The sequence below is a fragment of the Schistocerca americana genome, chromosome 1 (assembly GCF_021461395.2).
Source record: "Schistocerca americana isolate TAMUIC-IGC-003095 chromosome 1, iqSchAmer2.1, whole genome shotgun sequence".
NCBI lineage: Eukaryota > Metazoa > Arthropoda > Insecta > Orthoptera > Acrididae > Schistocerca > Schistocerca americana.
In genome coordinates this window covers 1,267,797,711-1,267,817,752 of record NC_060119.1, presented here as the reverse complement: position 1 = coordinate 1,267,817,752, position 20,042 = coordinate 1,267,797,711, and the positions used below count along the sequence as shown (strand labels likewise).

The window sequence follows — 20,042 nt, the reverse complement described above, 5'->3', positions numbered from 1 at the left end:
CTGGAAGGTCGAGTTGTGCTCGTCCCAAAAACGCAACATACATGTCGTGTCCAAGATTTCCGGCCCATCACGTTACTCAATACTGACTACAAAATAGTTGCAAGGTGCCTTGCAGCAAAGATGAAGCCAGTCATGAACAAAGCTATCAGCTCTTACCAAACGTGCGGAGTAACACACCACAATATTTTCCACGCAGCGTCCTTATACCGAGACATAGTAGCTCACACGGCAGTCCATAAATTATCGACAGCTATTCTATCCATTGACTTTGCGAACGCTTTCGATCGCATAAGCCACAAATACTTGCTACAGGTCATGACAAAAATGGGATTCGGACGAGAATTTATCAAAATTATCGAAAATATTCTGACGGGAGCAAGATCAATAGTCACATTAAACGGATGGCAAACTAAACCGATCCCTATTTGCCGCTCTGTCAGGCAAGGATGTCCGCTGTCAATGTTCTTATTCGTGATCGCCATAGACCCGCTTCTCAGAACAATAGGCAGGACGTCAAAAGGTGTACAAATACACAATGCTTCCTTTAAATGTGTGGCATACGCAGATGACGTAGGCGCTTTCATTGACCACACAGCAGACATAGACTCGATACGCGCCTCCCTTCATCAGTATGAAAGGGCGTCTGGAGCAGCGATAAATACTAATAAAACTGTTCTACTTCCACTGGGTCTGCTAGCCACCGATATTGTCCGCCCATGGTATAGAATAGTGAGAGACCATCAAGTATTGGGTCTAGACATAACTGCGTGCCCACAGCATATGCAAGCACGGAATTGGAGAAGAATTCTCAACTCCATTAAAGGCCTCTGCAAATGCCATGCAACCCGGCACCTTAACTTGCACCAGAAAGTCAAATTAATCAATTGCTTTATTCTCTCAAAGGCGTGGTATATGGCGCAACTGCTTAGCGTGCCAAAACAAATAGGACGCGCTATATCTCAGGCAGTATACTGGTTACTCTGGCGCCACGAAATTTTTAAAGTGCGAGCAGCAGTTTGTGTCTTGGACCCGTCACATGGAGGACTCGGGCTAGTAGACTTCAGTCGAAAATGTGCAGCGTTGCTTGTCAACCGCACCGCTGAAATGCAGGCCGGCTATCCCGATGGATCGACAGCATCCCTGCTAGAAATCTATCGGCCAGAATCTGAAAGCGCCCCAGTATCGGTGGCCAACATTCCTTACCGTATGTCCTTTGTACGAGACTATATTCTAAATAAAAGCTATATCCTCCGCACGGCCACGAATCCACACAGGACAGCACGGCAACTATATACTGAATTGATGGGACAACCCCCACTTAGTAAATTGGAAGTCCACTTACCTACTGTTAACTGGAAGCAGGTGTGGTCAAATGTTAATAGCAGTATTCTCCCGTCCGATGTGTCTGCGTTATGGTACAAACTAGTCAACAACACACTGCCCACCAATCAGCGTTTAGCCGATATTCAGCTTCTTGCCTCCCCCAACTGTAGCAGATGTGGCATGCCTGACACCAGAGAACACCGTCTGCAATGCCAATCTGTTTCCGATGTGTGGAGGACTTGCCAGATAATGGTGGCTCTCATCACGCGAACTACTCCGGCGCGCGTCTCAGTTGACAGTGTCATTGTACCTGATTTCAAATATTTCCCGCGGCCAAAACACAATACTGCTGTGTGGTTGTTGGGCCACACTGTTTACGCCCTCATTGACCGGCAAATTCACGATGCGCTCACCTTTTTGACTCATATTTGGGACCAATATTGTAAGATCAAAAATAGTAATAAACACAAAGAATATTTTGCTAATTTTTTATCATCTGCATTGCATCATGCGTATGCGAGACAACTGTAAGATGATTCCGAGCCCCTTTTATTTGTATCAATGGTCTTTCAGTCTCGCCATTGAGCTTTGATGATACGCACACTGACCTTATTTGCGTCTTACGCGCAGGTTCATCAAAATTAAGTTTAGATATATAGTTAGTGTTAGCTGGTGAAATATAACCAGTCTCCATTCATTTGTCTATCTTTGTTATGTGCCAGCCTGTAAACAAGTATACGTAAGACTATTTTTGAAAAAGTAATAAAATGGACAAAGTTACAGGAAGACAGTAACTGAGTAATAGGATGAGGTTCCAGTTTTAGTCTTCGTTAAAAGAAAATAAACAAAGAATAAAAAAAAGAAAAAAGAAAAAAAAAAAAATACACCGGTTCTCGTCCGATCACCGAAGTTAAGCAACATCGGGCCCGGTTAGTACTTGGATGGGTGACCGCCTGGGAACACCGGGTGCTGTTGGCTCTATCTCATTTTTTAATTTTTGGGTCGCTACACCTGCCAGCCCTCTTCTTCATACTAACTTTCAGGTGTGACAAAGATGCTTCCACAAGCATTTTAAAGTACTGTACTAAACGTAAGACACGAAATTGCAGTAATGGACTCAGTTTGAGCAAGAATGCGCGAAAGAAGATTGCTAGAACGCCTCGGAAATAACAACACACTACGAATCGACAGATGAGTTTTGAAATACGTCAGCGCCTACTGCTTTGTAGCAGTGCTAAATTCCACAAAGTAAATAAACAAAAACAAGCAAGCAAGCAAGCAAACAAACAAAAAAATAAGTAAATAAAATCTTCCGTTCTCGTCCGATCACCGAAGTGAAGCAACAACGTTAGGACTCAGTTGGGTGAGCGCCTGGGAACTCTGGCTGTGTTCGTTTTTCGCTTTTTAGTCGCTACTCCTGCCAGCCCTCTTTCCATACCACCTTTCTGTTGTGACAAAGAGACTTCCCTAAGCATTTTAAACGGCCGTAAGAAACGAAACTGCAGCAACTAACTCAGTTTGAAGGAGAATGTGCTAACCAAGTTTGCCAGGAAGTCTTTGAAAACGACAAAACAGTACGAATCGGGCGGTATGCTCCGAAATACGATAGCGCCTATCGTTCTGCAGCGGCGTACAGCTCCAAATTCGATTTGTAATCATAAATTGATTCATTTGTCCTCCCGCAGACGTTTCTCGCGCTTGTGCTGTCAAATGGACCGCGACCCGAGCGGCAGCGAGCGGCAGTCGAGCAAAGTCGGGACAAGTCGGGACGGAAGGGGAGGCAGGCGAGAATGCACCGCGCAAATTACGCAAATATCTGGAAGCGCGGCGCGTGTCAGGCAGGTGAGAAAGCTTCCGTCGGTCCAGCAGGACACCGCGCGCAAGCCCCGCGCCGGATAACAGGAACAAGGTGCGTCGCCAGCCAGTGTCGGAGGCCGCACGCACCAAACGAATGACAGGCGGTGCATCCAGCAGCTGTGTTGTGCGCCTCACCTTGGTTCGGCAGTCGCCTATGAGACGCCGAGGCGAGCGCGCACTCCGCGCCACCTTCGAGGTGGAAAGACATGCTTTGCGTCAAATGTGCCACGGAAAGCGGCGATTGCGTGTGTTGGGAGAAGAGGCGAACGCTTCTTCTGTGGCGCGGCTACAGTATAAGGACGCCAACGGCCATACCATGTTGAAAACACCGGTTCTCGTCCGATCACCGAAGTTAAGCAACATCGGGCCCGGTTAGTACTTGGATGGGTGACCGCCTGGGAACACCGGGACTACAAGCTCGTAGCGAAATGCGTCGCGGAAAATATGAAGCTCGCCCTCAAAAAAGCAATCAGCCCATGGCAGACATGTGCAGTGTTAGGCAGAAACATTTTCGACGCCGTCTGCACGTACAGAGACGTTATAGCCCACGCCGCATCCAACAGAGCGACTGCAGCGATCATCTCTGTAGACTTCCAAAAGGCCTTCGACAGGATCGGTCACCGGTACCTGCTGAAGACCTTGGCAAGACTGGGTTTTGGCTCCGAATTCGCTCAAGTCATCAAAAACATGTTAACAAATGCCACGTCAAGAGTTACTGTAAACGGCTGGACATCTACGCCGATAAAACTGGGGAAATCTGTGAGGCAAGGGTGCCCACTGTCGATGGCACTATTCACAGTAGCCCTCGACCCAGTCCTCAGGAAACTCGCTGCCACCGTCAACGGCTACAAGCTGAACGATATAAACGTGACATGTATGGCATATGCCGATGACTTGAGCATTTTCGTGGACGGTAAAGAGGACATCGACAAAGTCCTCCCAATAATAGAGTCTTTTGGGAAGGCATCTGGGGCCAAAACCAACCCCAAAAAAACCGTGCTCGTCCCGATAGGGAACGGGAAACTGAGAGAGGCCAGACCATGGTACCAGGTGACCGACAGATATAAAGTTCTAGGTGTTCAGCTGCAGGCCTGCCCACTCAAAATGGCCGCAGAGAACTGGCGGAACATCCTGAACACCACGAGAGGACTCGTCAGGACACACGCCAACAGAAACCTGACGTTGGATCAGAAAGCACAGCTGATCAACGAAACGATCCTGGCGAAGGCTTGGTACATGGCACAAGTCATGAACGTACCAACAGAAATAGGGAAGTCTATAGGAAGCGCTGTATACTACCTGCTGTGGAGGCGGGAAATTCTCAAAGTGTCGCAAGCCACCAGCACCCTCCCTAGAGAAGAAGGGGGGCTGGGCCTGATAGATGTCACGAGAAAATGCGCGGCACTGTTGCTCCACCGAGCTCTACAAATGGAGGACAGAAGTGTAGACTGTACCACGTCGTCTCTACTGAAAGAACACAGACCCGATTCCGGGGAAGCGCCGGTAGATGTCAGTAGAATACCCTACAAGATGCGCTACTTGAAGCAGATAGTAATGGACAGTAGCTACATCTCATCCACGCTAGCAGTGAAAGAGATGAGAACTGCAGCGAAAATCTATCGTGCACTGAGAGGCAAACAAGGAAGAAGCAGAACAGAGACGAATCTTCCAGACCACGACTGGCCACAAGTCTGGAAGAATCTCTCTGAGAAAGCCATACCCCCGGAAGCTAGAGACACGTGGTACAAAGTCGTACACAACAAGATACCGACGAACGAGCGCCTAGCGCGCATTGCCATGCGCGAGTCGCCGCACTGCGAAGTGTGCAACGAGATCGACACCGCGGAACACCGCTTCACATGTCCGACAAGTCAGGCGATATGGGAGACATGCAGGAAAATGGTGGCGCTCATGAACAGGGCGGATCACCGAACTATAGAAGCCACAGCCCTCACGATCCCGGCTGCAAAAGGTTTCCCACGTCCCAAACGCGTCGCGACCATGTGGACGTTCGCGATGACAGCGCACGCCATAATCGCAAAAAAACAAACGGACGGAGTGCAGTTCCTCACCGATCTCTGGGAGGAACACAAGCGAGCCAAGCGGAAAAACAACTACAGGCAGACGTTCCAGAACTACCTTCAGATAGCGCTGGACGCCGCCTTCAAGGACGCCCTCCGTCCCCACACGCCACGACCGCCTCCGACGTCTCCGCCGCCGCCGCCGCCGCCGCTGCCGCCGCCGCCGCCGCCGCCGCCGCCGGCGCCGCCGCCGCCGCCGCTGCCGCTGCCGCCGCCGTCGCCGCCGACGCTGCCGCCGCCGCCGACGCCGCCGGCGCCGCCGACGCCGCCGACACCGCTGCCGCCACACCACGCCCCCCCCTAGTCCTCCACGCCTCCGTCGTCACCGATGCAGAGACCCTCCAACGCCCCCAAAGTGTTGTGTGTTAAATGTGAGTTCGGTATAAAATTTGTGCAGTGCAACAACAGTGTCCGCAGTGCTACGGCTTCACATATAGGGCATATCCAGGTAGCGTTCTTAAAAATGTGCGAAACATCACTACGCCGAAGATGACTATGTGAGTAGACTAACAAAAGAAACATCTATATTCAATCCATATTTAATCATGTTAAACTTATCTAGAATATAGTTGTCCACTTATAGAATTATTCTTTAATTATGTTTCAAATGTGTTCCGTATCGCCCTCTCTCTCTCTCTCTCTCTCTCTCTCTCTCTCTCTCTCTCTCTCTGTCTCTCTATTTCTCTCTCTCTCCCTCTCTCGCTCTCTTCCCCTCAACCACCATCTCGTGGACACCTCGCTATATGTATATAATATTCTTTCATACATATTTGTCATTGTCCTTTGTCTCTTAAATGTAAGCCTTAGCCAATAAGACATCTCTAATAATAGCTACAAGCCACATAATGGCACCAGACCAAAAACTCGACCTAAAGTAAAGAACTTAGAAGTGTTTGAATCAATAACCCATAAAATTTAACAAAAACGCAAACAAAACTGAAAAATGAAATATTCTTGCTCCACTGACTTACAAATCAGTGCAACAGTGTAAATCAACCTGCAAATGCACAAAATATAATGAAACAGACAATTGCAACAAAGTTACATATCAGTAAAGAAAAGAAAAAGACTCGATAACTAACTGAAATTGAAATTGAAAATACCTTGGAATCTCATGACTGTATTTGTTATTTTGTAAATAAAAGTTTATTACGTTTTAAAAAAAAAAAAGGTGCTGTTGGCTCTATCTCATTTTTTCATTTTTACGTCGCTGCACCTGCCAGCCCTCTTTTCATACTAACTTTCAGGTGTTGACAAAGATGCTTCCACAAGCATTTTAAACCACTGTATCAAACGTAAGATACGAAATTGCAGTAATGGACTCAGTTTGAGCAAGAATGCGCGAAAGAAGATTGCTAGAACGCCTCGGAAATAACAACACACTACGAATCGACAGATGAGTTTTGAAATACGTCAGCGCCTACTGCTTTGTAGCAGTGCTAAATTCCACAAAGTAAATAAACAAAAACAAGCAAGCAAGCAAGCAAACAAACAAAAAAATAAGTAAATAAAATCTTCCGTTCTCGTCCGATCACCGAAGTGAAGCAACAACGTTAGGACTCAGTTGGGTGAGCGCCTGGGAACTCTGGCTGTGTTCGTTTTTCGCTTTTTAGTCGCTACTCCTGCCAGCCCTCTTTCCATACCACCTTTCTGTTGTGACAAAGAGACTTCCCTAAGCATTTTAAACGGCCGTAAGAAACGAAACTGCAGCAACTAACTCAGTTTGAAGGAGAATGTGCTAACCAAGTTTGCCAGGAAGTCTTTGAAAACGACAAAACAGTACGAATCGGGCGGTATGCTCCGAAATACGATAGCGCCTATCGTTCTGCAGCGGCGTACAGCTCCAAATTCGATTTGTAATCATAAATTGATTCATTTGTCCTCCCGCAGACGTTTCTCGCGCTTGTGCTGTCAAATGGACCGCGACCCGAGCGGCAGCGAGCGGCAGTCGAGCAAAGTCGGGACAAGTCGGGACGGAAGGGGAGGCAGGCGAGAATGCACCGCGCAAATTACGCAAATATCTGGAAGCGCGGCGCGTGTCAGGCAGGTGAGAAAGCTTCCGTCGGTCCAGCAGGACACCGCGCGCAAGCCCCGCGCCGGATAACAGGAACAAGGTGCGTCGCCAGCCAGTGTCGGAGGCCGCACGCACCAAACGAATGACAGGCGGTGCATCCAGCAGCTGTGTTGTGCGCCTCACCTTGGTTCGGCAGTCGCCTATGAGACGCCGAGGCGAGCGCGCACTCCGCGCCACCTTCGAGGTGGAAAGACATGCTTTGCGTCAAATGTGCCACGGAAAGCGGCGATTGCGTGTGTTGGGAGAAGAGGCGAACGCTTCTTCTGTGGCGCGGCTACAGTATAAGGACGCCAACGGCCATACCATGTTGAAAACACCGGTTCTCGTCCGATCACCGAAGTTAAGCAACATCGGGCCCGGTTAGTACTTGGATGGGTGACCGCCTGGGAACACCGGGACTACAAGCTCGTAGCGAAATGCGTCGCGGAAAATATGAAGCTCGCCCTCAAAAAAGCAATCAGCCCATGGCAGACATGTGCAGTGTTAGGCAGAAACATTTTCGACGCCGTCTGCACGTACAGAGACGTTATAGCCCACGCCGCATCCAACAGAGCGACTGCAGCGATCATCTCTGTAGACTTCCAAAAGGCCTTCGACAGGATCGGTCACCGGTACCTGCTGAAGACCTTGGCAAGACTGGGTTTTGGCTCCGAATTCGCTCAAGTCATCAAAAACATGTTAACAAATGCCACGTCAAGAGTTACTGTAAACGGCTGGACATCTACGCCGATAAAACTGGGGAAATCTGTGAGGCAAGGGTGCCCACTGTCGATGGCACTATTCACAGTAGCCCTCGACCCAGTCCTCAGGAAACTCGCTGCCACCGTCAACGGCTACAAGCTGAACGATATAAACGTGACATGTATGGCATATGCCGATGACTTGAGCATTTTCGTGGACGGTAAAGAGGACATCGACAAAGTCCTCCCAATAATAGAGTCTTTTGGGAAGGCATCTGGGGCCAAAACCAACCCCAAAAAAACCGTGCTCGTCCCGATAGGGAACGGGAAACTGAGAGAGGCCAGACCATGGTACCAGGTGACCGACAGATATAAAGTTCTAGGTGTTCAGCTGCAGGCCTGCCCACTCAAAATGGCCGCAGAGAACTGGCGGAACATCCTGAACACCACGAGAGGACTCGTCAGGACACACGCCAACAGAAACCTGACGTTGGATCAGAAAGCACAGCTGATCAACGAAACGATCCTGGCGAAGGCTTGGTACATGGCACAAGTCATGAACGTACCAACAGAAATAGGGAAGTCTATAGGAAGCGCTGTATACTACCTGCTGTGGAGGCGGGAAATTCTCAAAGTGTCGCAAGCCACCAGCACCCTCCCTAGAGAAGAAGGGGGGCTGGGCCTGATAGATGTCACGAGAAAATGCGCGGCACTGTTGCTCCACCGAGCTCTACAAATGGAGGACAGAAGTGTAGACTGTACCACGTCGTCTCTACTGAAAGAACACAGACCCGATTCCGGGGAAGCGCCGGTAGATGTCAGTAGAATACCCTACAAGATGCGCTACTTGAAGCAGATAGTAATGGACAGTAGCTACATCTCATCCACGCTAGCAGTGAAAGAGATGAGAACTGCAGCGAAAATCTATCGTGCACTGAGAGGCAAACAAGGAAGAAGCAGAACAGAGACGAATCTTCCAGACCACGACTGGCCACAAGTCTGGAAGAATCTCTCTGAGAAAGCCATACCCCCGGAAGCTAGAGACACGTGGTACAAAGTCGTACACAACAAGATACCGACGAACGAGCGCCTAGCGCGCATTGCCATGCGCGAGTCGCCGCACTGCGAAGTGTGCAACGAGATCGACACCGCGGAACACCGCTTCACATGTCCGACAAGTCAGGCGATATGGGAGACATGCAGGAAAATGGTGGCGCTCATGAACAGGGCGGATCACCGAACTATAGAAGCCACAGCCCTCACGATCCCGGCTGCAAAAGGTTTCCCACGTCCCAAACGCGTCGCGACCATGTGGACGTTCGCGATGACAGCGCACGCCATAATCGCAAAAAAACAAACGGACGGAGTGCAGTTCCTCACCGATCTCTGGGAGGAACACAAGCGAGCCAAGCGGAAAAACAACTACAGGCAGACGTTCCAGAACTACCTTCAGATAGCGCTGGACGCCGCCTTCAAGGACGCCCTCCGTCCCCACACGCCACGACCGCCTCCGACGTCTCCGCCGCCGCCGCCGCCGCCGCTGCCGCCGCCGCCGCCGCCGCCGCCGCCGGCGCCGCCGCCGCCGCCGCTGCCGCTGCCGCCGCCGTCGCCGCCGACGCTGCCGCCGCCGCCGACGCCGCCGGCGCCGCCGACGCCGCCGACACCGCTGCCGCCACACCACGCCCCCCCCTAGTCCTCCACGCCTCCGTCGTCACCGATGCAGAGACCCTCCAACGCCCCCAAAGTGTTGTGTGTTAAATGTGAGTTCGGTATAAAATTTGTGCAGTGCAACAACAGTGTCCGCAGTGCTACGGCTTCACATATAGGGCATATCCAGGTAGCGTTCTTAAAAATGTGCGAAACATCACTACGCCGAAGATGACTATGTGAGTAGACTAACAAAAGAAACATCTATATTCAATCCATATTTAATCATGTTAAACTTATCTAGAATATAGTTGTCCACTTATAGAATTATTCTTTAATTATGTTTCAAATGTGTTCCGTATCGCCCTCTCTCTCTCTCTCTCTCTCTCTCTCTCTCTCTCTCTCTCTCTCTCTGTCTCTCTATTTCTCTCTCTCTCCCTCTCTCGCTCTCTTCCCCTCAACCACCATCTCGTGGACACCTCGCTATATGTATATAATATTCTTTCATACATATTTGTCATTGTCCTTTGTCTCTTAAATGTAAGCCTTAGCCAATAAGACATCTCTAATAATAGCTACAAGCCACATAATGGCACCAGACCAAAAACTCGACCTAAAGTAAAGAACTTAGAAGTGTTTGAATCAATAACCCATAAAATTTAACAAAAACGCAAACAAAACTGAAAAATGAAATATTCTTGCTCCACTGACTTACAAATCAGTGCAACAGTGTAAATCAACCTGCAAATGCACAAAATATAATGAAACAGACAATTGCAACAAAGTTACATATCAGTAAAGAAAAGAAAAAGACTCGATAACTAACTGAAATTGAAATTGAAAATACCTTGGAATCTCATGACTGTATTTGTTATTTTGTAAATAAAAGTTTATTACGTTTTAAAAAAAAAAAAGGTGCTGTTGGCTCTATCTCATTTTTTCATTTTTACGTCGCTGCACCTGCCAGCCCTCTTTTCATACTAACTTTCAGGTGTTGACAAAGATGCTTCCACAAGCATTTTAAACCACTGTATCAAACGTAAGATACGAAATTGCAGTAATGGACTCAGTTTGAGCAAGAATGCGCGAAAGAAGATTGCTAGAACGCCTCGGAAATAACAACACACTACGAATCGACAGATGAGTTTTGAAATACGTCAGCGCCTACTGCTTTGTAGCAGTGCTAAATTCCACAAAGTAAATAAACAAAAACAAGCAAGCAAGCAAGCAAACAAACAAAAAAATAAGTAAATAAAATCTTCCGTTCTCGTCCGATCACCGAAGTGAAGCAACAACGTTAGGACTCAGTTGGGTGAGCGCCTGGGAACTCTGGCTGTGTTCGTTTTTCGCTTTTTAGTCGCTACTCCTGCCAGCCCTCTTTCCATACCACCTTTCTGTTGTGACAAAGAGACTTCCCTAAGCATTTTAAACGGCCGTAAGAAACGAAACTGCAGCAACTAACTCAGTTTGAAGGAGAATGTGCTAACCAAGTTTGCCAGGAAGTCTTTGAAAACGACAAAACAGTACGAATCGGGCGGTATGCTCCGAAATACGATAGCGCCTATCGTTCTGCAGCGGCGTACAGCTCCAAATTCGATTTGTAATCATAAATTGATTCATTTGTCCTCCCGCAGACGTTTCTCGCGCTTGTGCTGTCAAATGGACCGCGACCCGAGCGGCAGCGAGCGGCAGTCGAGCAAAGTCGGGACAAGTCGGGACGGAAGGGGAGGCAGGCGAGAATGCACCGCGCAAATTACGCAAATATCTGGAAGCGCGGCGCGTGTCAGGCAGGTGAGAAAGCTTCCGTCGGTCCAGCAGGACACCGCGCGCAAGCCCCGCGCCGGATAACAGGAACAAGGTGCGTCGCCAGCCAGTGTCGGAGGCCGCACGCACCAAACGAATGACAGGCGGTGCATCCAGCAGCTGTGTTGTGCGCCTCACCTTGGTTCGGCAGTCGCCTATGAGACGCCGAGGCGAGCGCGCACTCCGCGCCACCTTCGAGGTGGAAAGACATGCTTTGCGTCAAATGTGCCACGGAAAGCGGCGATTGCGTGTGTTGGGAGAAGAGGCGAACGCTTCTTCTGTGGCGCGGCTACAGTATAAGGACGCCAACGGCCATACCATGTTGAAAACACCGGTTCTCGTCCGATCACCGAAGTTAAGCAACATCGGGCCCGGTTAGTACTTGGATGGGTGACCGCCTGGGAACACCGGGACTACAAGCTCGTAGCGAAATGCGTCGCGGAAAATATGAAGCTCGCCCTCAAAAAAGCAATCAGCCCATGGCAGACATGTGCAGTGTTAGGCAGAAACATTTTCGACGCCGTCTGCACGTACAGAGACGTTATAGCCCACGCCGCATCCAACAGAGCGACTGCAGCGATCATCTCTGTAGACTTCCAAAAGGCCTTCGACAGGATCGGTCACCGGTACCTGCTGAAGACCTTGGCAAGACTGGGTTTTGGCTCCGAATTCGCTCAAGTCATCAAAAACATGTTAACAAATGCCACGTCAAGAGTTACTGTAAACGGCTGGACATCTACGCCGATAAAACTGGGGAAATCTGTGAGGCAAGGGTGCCCACTGTCGATGGCACTATTCACAGTAGCCCTCGACCCAGTCCTCAGGAAACTCGCTGCCACCGTCAACGGCTACAAGCTGAACGATATAAACGTGACATGTATGGCATATGCCGATGACTTGAGCATTTTCGTGGACGGTAAAGAGGACATCGACAAAGTCCTCCCAATAATAGAGTCTTTTGGGAAGGCATCTGGGGCCAAAACCAACCCCAAAAAAACCGTGCTCGTCCCGATAGGGAACGGGAAACTGAGAGAGGCCAGACCATGGTACCAGGTGACCGACAGATATAAAGTTCTAGGTGTTCAGCTGCAGGCCTGCCCACTCAAAATGGCCGCAGAGAACTGGCGGAACATCCTGAACACCACGAGAGGACTCGTCAGGACACACGCCAACAGAAACCTGACGTTGGATCAGAAAGCACAGCTGATCAACGAAACGATCCTGGCGAAGGCTTGGTACATGGCACAAGTCATGAACGTACCAACAGAAATAGGGAAGTCTATAGGAAGCGCTGTATACTACCTGCTGTGGAGGCGGGAAATTCTCAAAGTGTCGCAAGCCACCAGCACCCTCCCTAGAGAAGAAGGGGGGCTGGGCCTGATAGATGTCACGAGAAAATGCGCGGCACTGTTGCTCCACCGAGCTCTACAAATGGAGGACAGAAGTGTAGACTGTACCACGTCGTCTCTACTGAAAGAACACAGACCCGATTCCGGGGAAGCGCCGGTAGATGTCAGTAGAATACCCTACAAGATGCGCTACTTGAAGCAGATAGTAATGGACAGTAGCTACATCTCATCCACGCTAGCAGTGAAAGAGATGAGAACTGCAGCGAAAATCTATCGTGCACTGAGAGGCAAACAAGGAAGAAGCAGAACAGAGACGAATCTTCCAGACCACGACTGGCCACAAGTCTGGAAGAATCTCTCTGAGAAAGCCATACCCCCGGAAGCTAGAGACACGTGGTACAAAGTCGTACACAACAAGATACCGACGAACGAGCGCCTAGCGCGCATTGCCATGCGCGAGTCGCCGCACTGCGAAGTGTGCAACGAGATCGACACCGCGGAACACCGCTTCACATGTCCGACAAGTCAGGCGATATGGGAGACATGCAGGAAAATGGTGGCGCTCATGAACAGGGCGGATCACCGAACTATAGAAGCCACAGCCCTCACGATCCCGGCTGCAAAAGGTTTCCCACGTCCCAAACGCGTCGCGACCATGTGGACGTTCGCGATGACAGCGCACGCCATAATCGCAAAAAAACAAACGGACGGAGTGCAGTTCCTCACCGATCTCTGGGAGGAACACAAGCGAGCCAAGCGGAAAAACAACTACAGGCAGACGTTCCAGAACTACCTTCAGATAGCGCTGGACGCCGCCTTCAAGGACGCCCTCCGTCCCCACACGCCACGACCGCCTCCGACGTCTCCGCCGCCGCCGCCGCCGCCGCTGCCGCCGCCGCCGCCGCCGCCGCCGCCGGCGCCGCCGCCGCCGCCGCTGCCGCTGCCGCCGCCGTCGCCGCCGACGCTGCCGCCGCCGCCGACGCCGCCGGCGCCGCCGACGCCGCCGACACCGCTGCCGCCACACCACGCCCCCCCCTAGTCCTCCACGCCTCCGTCGTCACCGATGCAGAGACCCTCCAACGCCCCCAAAGTGTTGTGTGTTAAATGTGAGTTCGGTATAAAATTTGTGCAGTGCAACAACAGTGTCCGCAGTGCTACGGCTTCACATATAGGGCATATCCAGGTAGCGTTCTTAAAAATGTGCGAAACATCACTACGCCGAAGATGACTATGTGAGTAGACTAACAAAAGAAACATCTATATTCAATCCATATTTAATCATGTTAAACTTATCTAGAATATAGTTGTCCACTTATAGAATTATTCTTTAATTATGTTTCAAATGTGTTCCGTATCGCCCTCTCTCTCTCTCTCTCTCTCTCTCTCTCTCTCTCTCTCTCTCTCTGTCTCTCTATTTCTCTCTCTCTCCCTCTCTCGCTCTCTTCCCCTCAACCACCATCTCGTGGACACCTCGCTATATGTATATAATATTCTTTCATACATATTTGTCATTGTCCTTTGTCTCTTAAATGTAAGCCTTAGCCAATAAGACATCTCTAATAATAGCTACAAGCCACATAATGGCACCAGACCAAAAACTCGACCTAAAGTAAAGAACTTAGAAGTGTTTGAATCAATAACCCATAAAATTTAACAAAAACGCAAACAAAACTGAAAAATGAAATATTCTTGCTCCACTGACTTACAAATCAGTGCAACAGTGTAAATCAACCTGCAAATGCACAAAATATAATGAAACAGACAATTGCAACAAAGTTACATATCAGTAAAGAAAAGAAAAAGACTCGATAACTAACTGAAATTGAAATTGAAAATACCTTGGAATCTCATGACTGTATTTGTTATTTTGTAAATAAAAGTTTATTACGTTTTAAAAAAAAAAAAGGTGCTGTTGGCTCTATCTCATTTTTTCATTTTTACGTCGCTGCACCTGCCAGCCCTCTTTTCATACTAACTTTCAGGTGTTGACAAAGATGCTTCCACAAGCATTTTAAACCACTGTATCAAACGTAAGATACGAAATTGCAGTAATGGACTCAGTTTGAGCAAGAATGCGCGAAAGAAGATTGCTAGAACGCCTCGGAAATAACAACACACTACGAATCGACAGATGAGTTTTGAAATACGTCAGCGCCTACTGCTTTGTAGCAGTGCTAAATTCCACAAAGTAAATAAACAAAAACAAGCAAGCAAGCAAGCAAACAAACAAAAAAATAAGTAAATAAAATCTTCCGTTCTCGTCCGATCACCGAAGTGAAGCAACAACGTTAGGACTCAGTTGGGTGAGCGCCTGGGAACTCTGGCTGTGTTCGTTTTTCGCTTTTTAGTCGCTACTCCTGCCAGCCCTCTTTCCATACCACCTTTCTGTTGTGACAAAGAGACTTCCCTAAGCATTTTAAACGGCCGTAAGAAACGAAACTGCAGCAACTAACTCAGTTTGAAGGAGAATGTGCTAACCAAGTTTGCCAGGAAGTCTTTGAAAACGACAAAACAGTACGAATCGGGCGGTATGCTCCGAAATACGATAGCGCCTATCGTTCTGCAGCGGCGTACAGCTCCAAATTCGATTTGTAATCATAAATTGATTCATTTGTCCTCCCGCAGACGTTTCTCGCGCTTGTGCTGTCAAATGGACCGCGACCCGAGCGGCAGCGAGCGGCAGTCGAGCAAAGTCGGGACAAGTCGGGACGGAAGGGGAGGCAGGCGAGAATGCACCGCGCAAATTACGCAAATATCTGGAAGCGCGGCGCGTGTCAGGCAGGTGAGAAAGCTTCCGTCGGTCCAGCAGGACACCGCGCGCAAGCCCCGCGCCGGATAACAGGAACAAGGTGCGTCGCCAGCCAGTGTCGGAGGCCGCACGCACCAAACGAATGACAGGCGGTGCATCCAGCAGCTGTGTTGTGCGCCTCACCTTGGTTCGGCAGTCGCCTATGAGACGCCGAGGCGAGCGCGCACTCCGCGCCACCTTCGAGGTGGAAAGACATGCTTTGCGTCAAATGTGCCACGGAAAGCGGCGATTGCGTGTGTTGGGAGAAGAGGCGAACGCTTCTTCTGTGGCGCGGCTACAGTATAAGGACGCCAACGGCCATACCATGTTGAAAACACCGGTTCTCGTCCGATCACCGAAGTTAAGCAACATCGGGCCCGGTTAGTACTTGGATGGGTGACCGCCTGGGAACACCGGGACTACAAGCTCGTAGCGAAATGCGTCGCGGAAAATATGAAGCTCGCCCTCAAAAAAGCAATCAGCCCATGGCAGACATGTGCAGTGTTAGGCAGAAACATTTTCGACGCCGTCTGCACGTACAGAGACGTTATAGCCCACGCCGCATCCAACAGAGCGACTGCAGCGATCATCTCTGTAGACTTCCAAAAGGCCTTCGACAGGATCGGTCACCGGTACCTGCTGAAGACCTTGGCAAGACTGGGTTAATTCGCTCAAGTCATCAAAAACATGTTAACAAATGCCACGTCAAGAGTTACTGTAAACGGCTGGACATCTACGCCGATAAAACTGGGGAAATCTGTGAGGCAAGGGTGCCCACTGTCGATGGCACTATTCACAGTAGCCCTCGACCCAGTCCTCAGGAAACTCGCTGCCACCGTCAACGGCTACAAGCTGAACGATATAAACGTGACATGTATGGCATATGCCGATGACTTGAGCATTTTCGTGGACGGTAAAGAGGACATCGACAAAGTCCTCCCAATAATAGAGTCTTTTGGGAAGGCATCTGGGGCCAAAACCAACCCCAAAAAAACCGTGCTCGTCCCGATAGGGAACGGGAAACTGAGAGAGGCCAGACCATGGTACCAGGTGACCGACAGATATAAAGTTCTAGGTGTTCAGCTGCAGGCCTGCCCACTCAAAATGGCCGCAGAGAACTGGCGGAACATCCTGAACACCACGAGAGGACTCGTCAGGACACACGCCAACAGAAACCTGACGTTGGATCAGAAAGCACAGCTGATCAACGAAACGATCCTGGCGAAGGCTTGGTACATGGCACAAGTCATGAACGTACCAACAGAAATAGGGAAGTCTATAGGAAGCGCTGTATACTACCTGCTGTGGAGGCGGGAAATTCTCAAAGTGTCGCAAGCCACCAGCACCCTCCCTAGAGAAGAAGGGGGGCTGGGCCTGATAGATGTCACGAGAAAATGCGCGGCACTGTTGCTCCACCGAGCTCTACAAATGGAGGACAGAAGTGTAGACTGTACCACGTCGTCTCTACTGAAAGAACACAGACCCGATTCCGGGGAAGCGCCGGTAGATGTCAGTAGAATACCCTACAAGATGCGCTACTTGAAGCAGATAGTAATGGACAGTAGCTACATCTCATCCACGCTAGCAGTGAAAGAGATGAGAACTGCAGCGAAAATCTATCGTGCACTGAGAGGCAAACAAGGAAGAAGCAGAACAGAGACGAATCTTCCAGACCACGACTGGCCACAAGTCTGGAAGAATCTCTCTGAGAAAGCCATACCCCCGGAAGCTAGAGACACGTGGTACAAAGTCGTACACAACAAGATACCGACGAACGAGCGCCTAGCGCGCATTGCCATGCGCGAGTCGCCGCACTGCGAAGTGTGCAACGAGATCGACACCGCGGAACACCGCTTCACATGTCCGACAAGTCAGGCGATATGGGAGACATGCAGGAAAATGGTGGCGCTCATGAACAGGGCGGATCACCGAACTATAGAAGCCACAGCCCTCACGATCCCGGCTGCAAAAGGTTTCCCACGTCCCAAACGCGTCGCGACCATGTGGACGTTCGCGATGACAGCGCACGCCATAATCGCAAAAAAACAAACGGACGGAGTGCAGTTCCTCACCGATCTCTGGGAGGAACACAAGCGAGCCAAGCGGAAAAACAACTACAGGCAGACGTTCCAGAACTACCTTCAGATAGCGCTGGACGCCGCCTTCAAGGACGCCCTCCGTCCCCACACGCCACGACCGCCTCCGACGTCTCCGCCGCCGCCGCCGCCGCCGCTGCCGCCGCCGCCGCCGCCGCCGCCGCCGGCGCCGCCGCCGCCGCCGCTGCCGCTGCCGCCGCCGTCGCCGCCGACGCTGCCGCCGCCGCCGACGCCGCCGGCGCCGCCGACGCCGCCGACACCGCTGCCGCCACACCACGCCCCCCCCTAGTCCTCCACGCCTCCGTCGTCACCGATGCAGAGACCCTCCAACGCCCCCAAAGTGTTGTGTGTTAAATGTGAGTTCGGTATAAAATTTGTGCAGTGCAACAACAGTGTCCGCAGTGCTACGGCTTCACATATAGGGCATATCCAGGTAGCGTTCTTAAAAATGTGCGAAACATCACTACGCCGAAGATGACTATGTGAGTAGACTAACAAAAGAAACATCTATATTCAATCCATATTTAATCATGTTAAACTTATCTAGAATATAGTTGTCCACTTATAGAATTATTCTTTAATTATGTTTCAAATGTGTTCCGTATCGCCCTCTCTCTCTCTCTCTCTCTCTCTCTCTCTCTCTCTCTCTCTGTCTCTCTATTTCTCTCTCTCTCCCTCTCTCGCTCTCTTCCCCTCAACCACCATCTCGTGGACACCTCGCTATATGTATATAATATTCTTTCATACATATTTGTCATTGTCCTTTGTCTCTTAAATGTAAGCCTTAGCCAATAAGACATCTCTAATAATAGCTACAAGCCACATAATGGCACCAGACCAAAAACTCGACCTAAAGTAAAGAACTTAGAAGTGTTTGAATCAATAACCCATAAAATTTAACAAAAACGCAAACAAAACTGAAAAATGAAATATTCTTGCTCCACTGACTTACAAATCAGTGCAACAGTGTAAATCAACCTGCAAATGCACAAAATATAATGAAACAGACAATTGCAACAAAGTTACATATCAGTAAAGAAAAGAAAAAGACTCGATAACTAACTGAAATTGAAATTGAAAATACCTTGGAATCTCATGACTGTATTTGTTATTTTGTAAATAAAAGTTTATTACGTTTTAAAAAAAAAAAAGGTGCTGTTGGCTCTATCTCATTTTTTCATTTTTACGTCGCTGCACCTGCCAGCCCTCTTTTCATACTAACTTTCAGGTGTTGACAAAGATGCTTCCACAAGCATTTTAAACCACTGTATCAAACGTAAGATACGAAATTGCAGTAATGGACTCAGTTTGAGCAAGAATGCGCGAAAGAAGATTGCTAGAACGCCTCGGAAATAACAACACACTACGAATCGACAGATGAGTTTTGAAATACGTCAGCGCCTACTGCTTTGTAGCAGTGCTAAATTCCACAAAGTAAATAAACAAAAACAAGCAAGCAAGCAAGCAAACAAACAAAAAAATAAGTAAATAAAATCTTCCGTTCTCGTCCGATCACCGAAGTGAAGCAACAACGTTAGGACTCAGTTGGGTGAGCGCCTGGGAACTCTGGCTGTGTTCGTTTTTCGCTTTTTAGTCGCTACTCCTGCCAGCCCTCTTTCCATACCACCTTTCTGTTGTGACAAAGAGACTTCCCTAAGCATTTTAAACGGCCGTAAGAAACGAAACTGCAGCAACTAACTCAGTTTGAAGGAGAATGTGCTAACCAAGTTTGCCAGGAAGTCTTTGAAAACGACAAAACAGTACGAATCGGGCGGTATGCTCCGAAATACGATAGCGCCTATCGTTCTGCAGCGGCGTACAGCTCCAAATTCGATTTGTAATCATAAATTGATTCATTTGTCCTCCCGCAGACGTTTCTCGCGCTTGTGCTGTCAAATGGACCGCGACCCGAGCGGCAGCGAGCGGCAGTCGAGCAAAGTCGGGACAAGTCGGGACGGAAGGGGAGGCAGGCGAGAATGCACCGCGCAAATTACGCAAATATCTGGAAGCGCGGCGCGTGTCAGGCAGGTGAGAAAGCTTCCGTCGGTCCAGCAGGACACCGCGCGCAAGCCCCGCGCCGGATAACAGGAACAAGGTGCGTCGCCAGCCAGTGTCGGAGGCCGCACGCACCAAACGAATGACAGGCGGTGCATCCAGCAGCTGTGTTGTGCGCCTCACCTTGGTTCGGCAGTCGCCTATGAGACGCCGAGGCGAGCGCGCACTCCGCGCCACCTTCGAGGTGGAAAGACATGCTTTGCGTCAAATGTGCCACGGAAAGCGGCGATTGCGTGTGTTGGGAGAAGAGGCGAACGCTTCTTCTGTGGCGCGGCTACAGTATAAGGAC

The 20,042-nt window shown here is 49.7% G+C and overlaps 4 pseudogenes; all 4 read left to right on the top strand.

Annotated features, from left to right (window-relative positions):
* Positions 1–3,481: 3,481 nt before the first annotated feature.
* Positions 3,482–3,599, top strand: LOC124560895 (annotated as a pseudogene).
* Positions 3,600–7,624: 4,025 nt separating this feature from the next.
* Positions 7,625–7,742, top strand: LOC124560774 (annotated as a pseudogene).
* A 4,027-nt stretch (positions 7,743–11,769) lies between these two features.
* On the top strand, positions 11,770–11,887 carry LOC124560654 (annotated as a pseudogene).
* A 4,025-nt stretch (positions 11,888–15,912) lies between these two features.
* On the top strand, positions 15,913–16,030 carry LOC124560536 (annotated as a pseudogene).
* Positions 16,031–20,042: the final 4,012 nt, after the last annotated feature.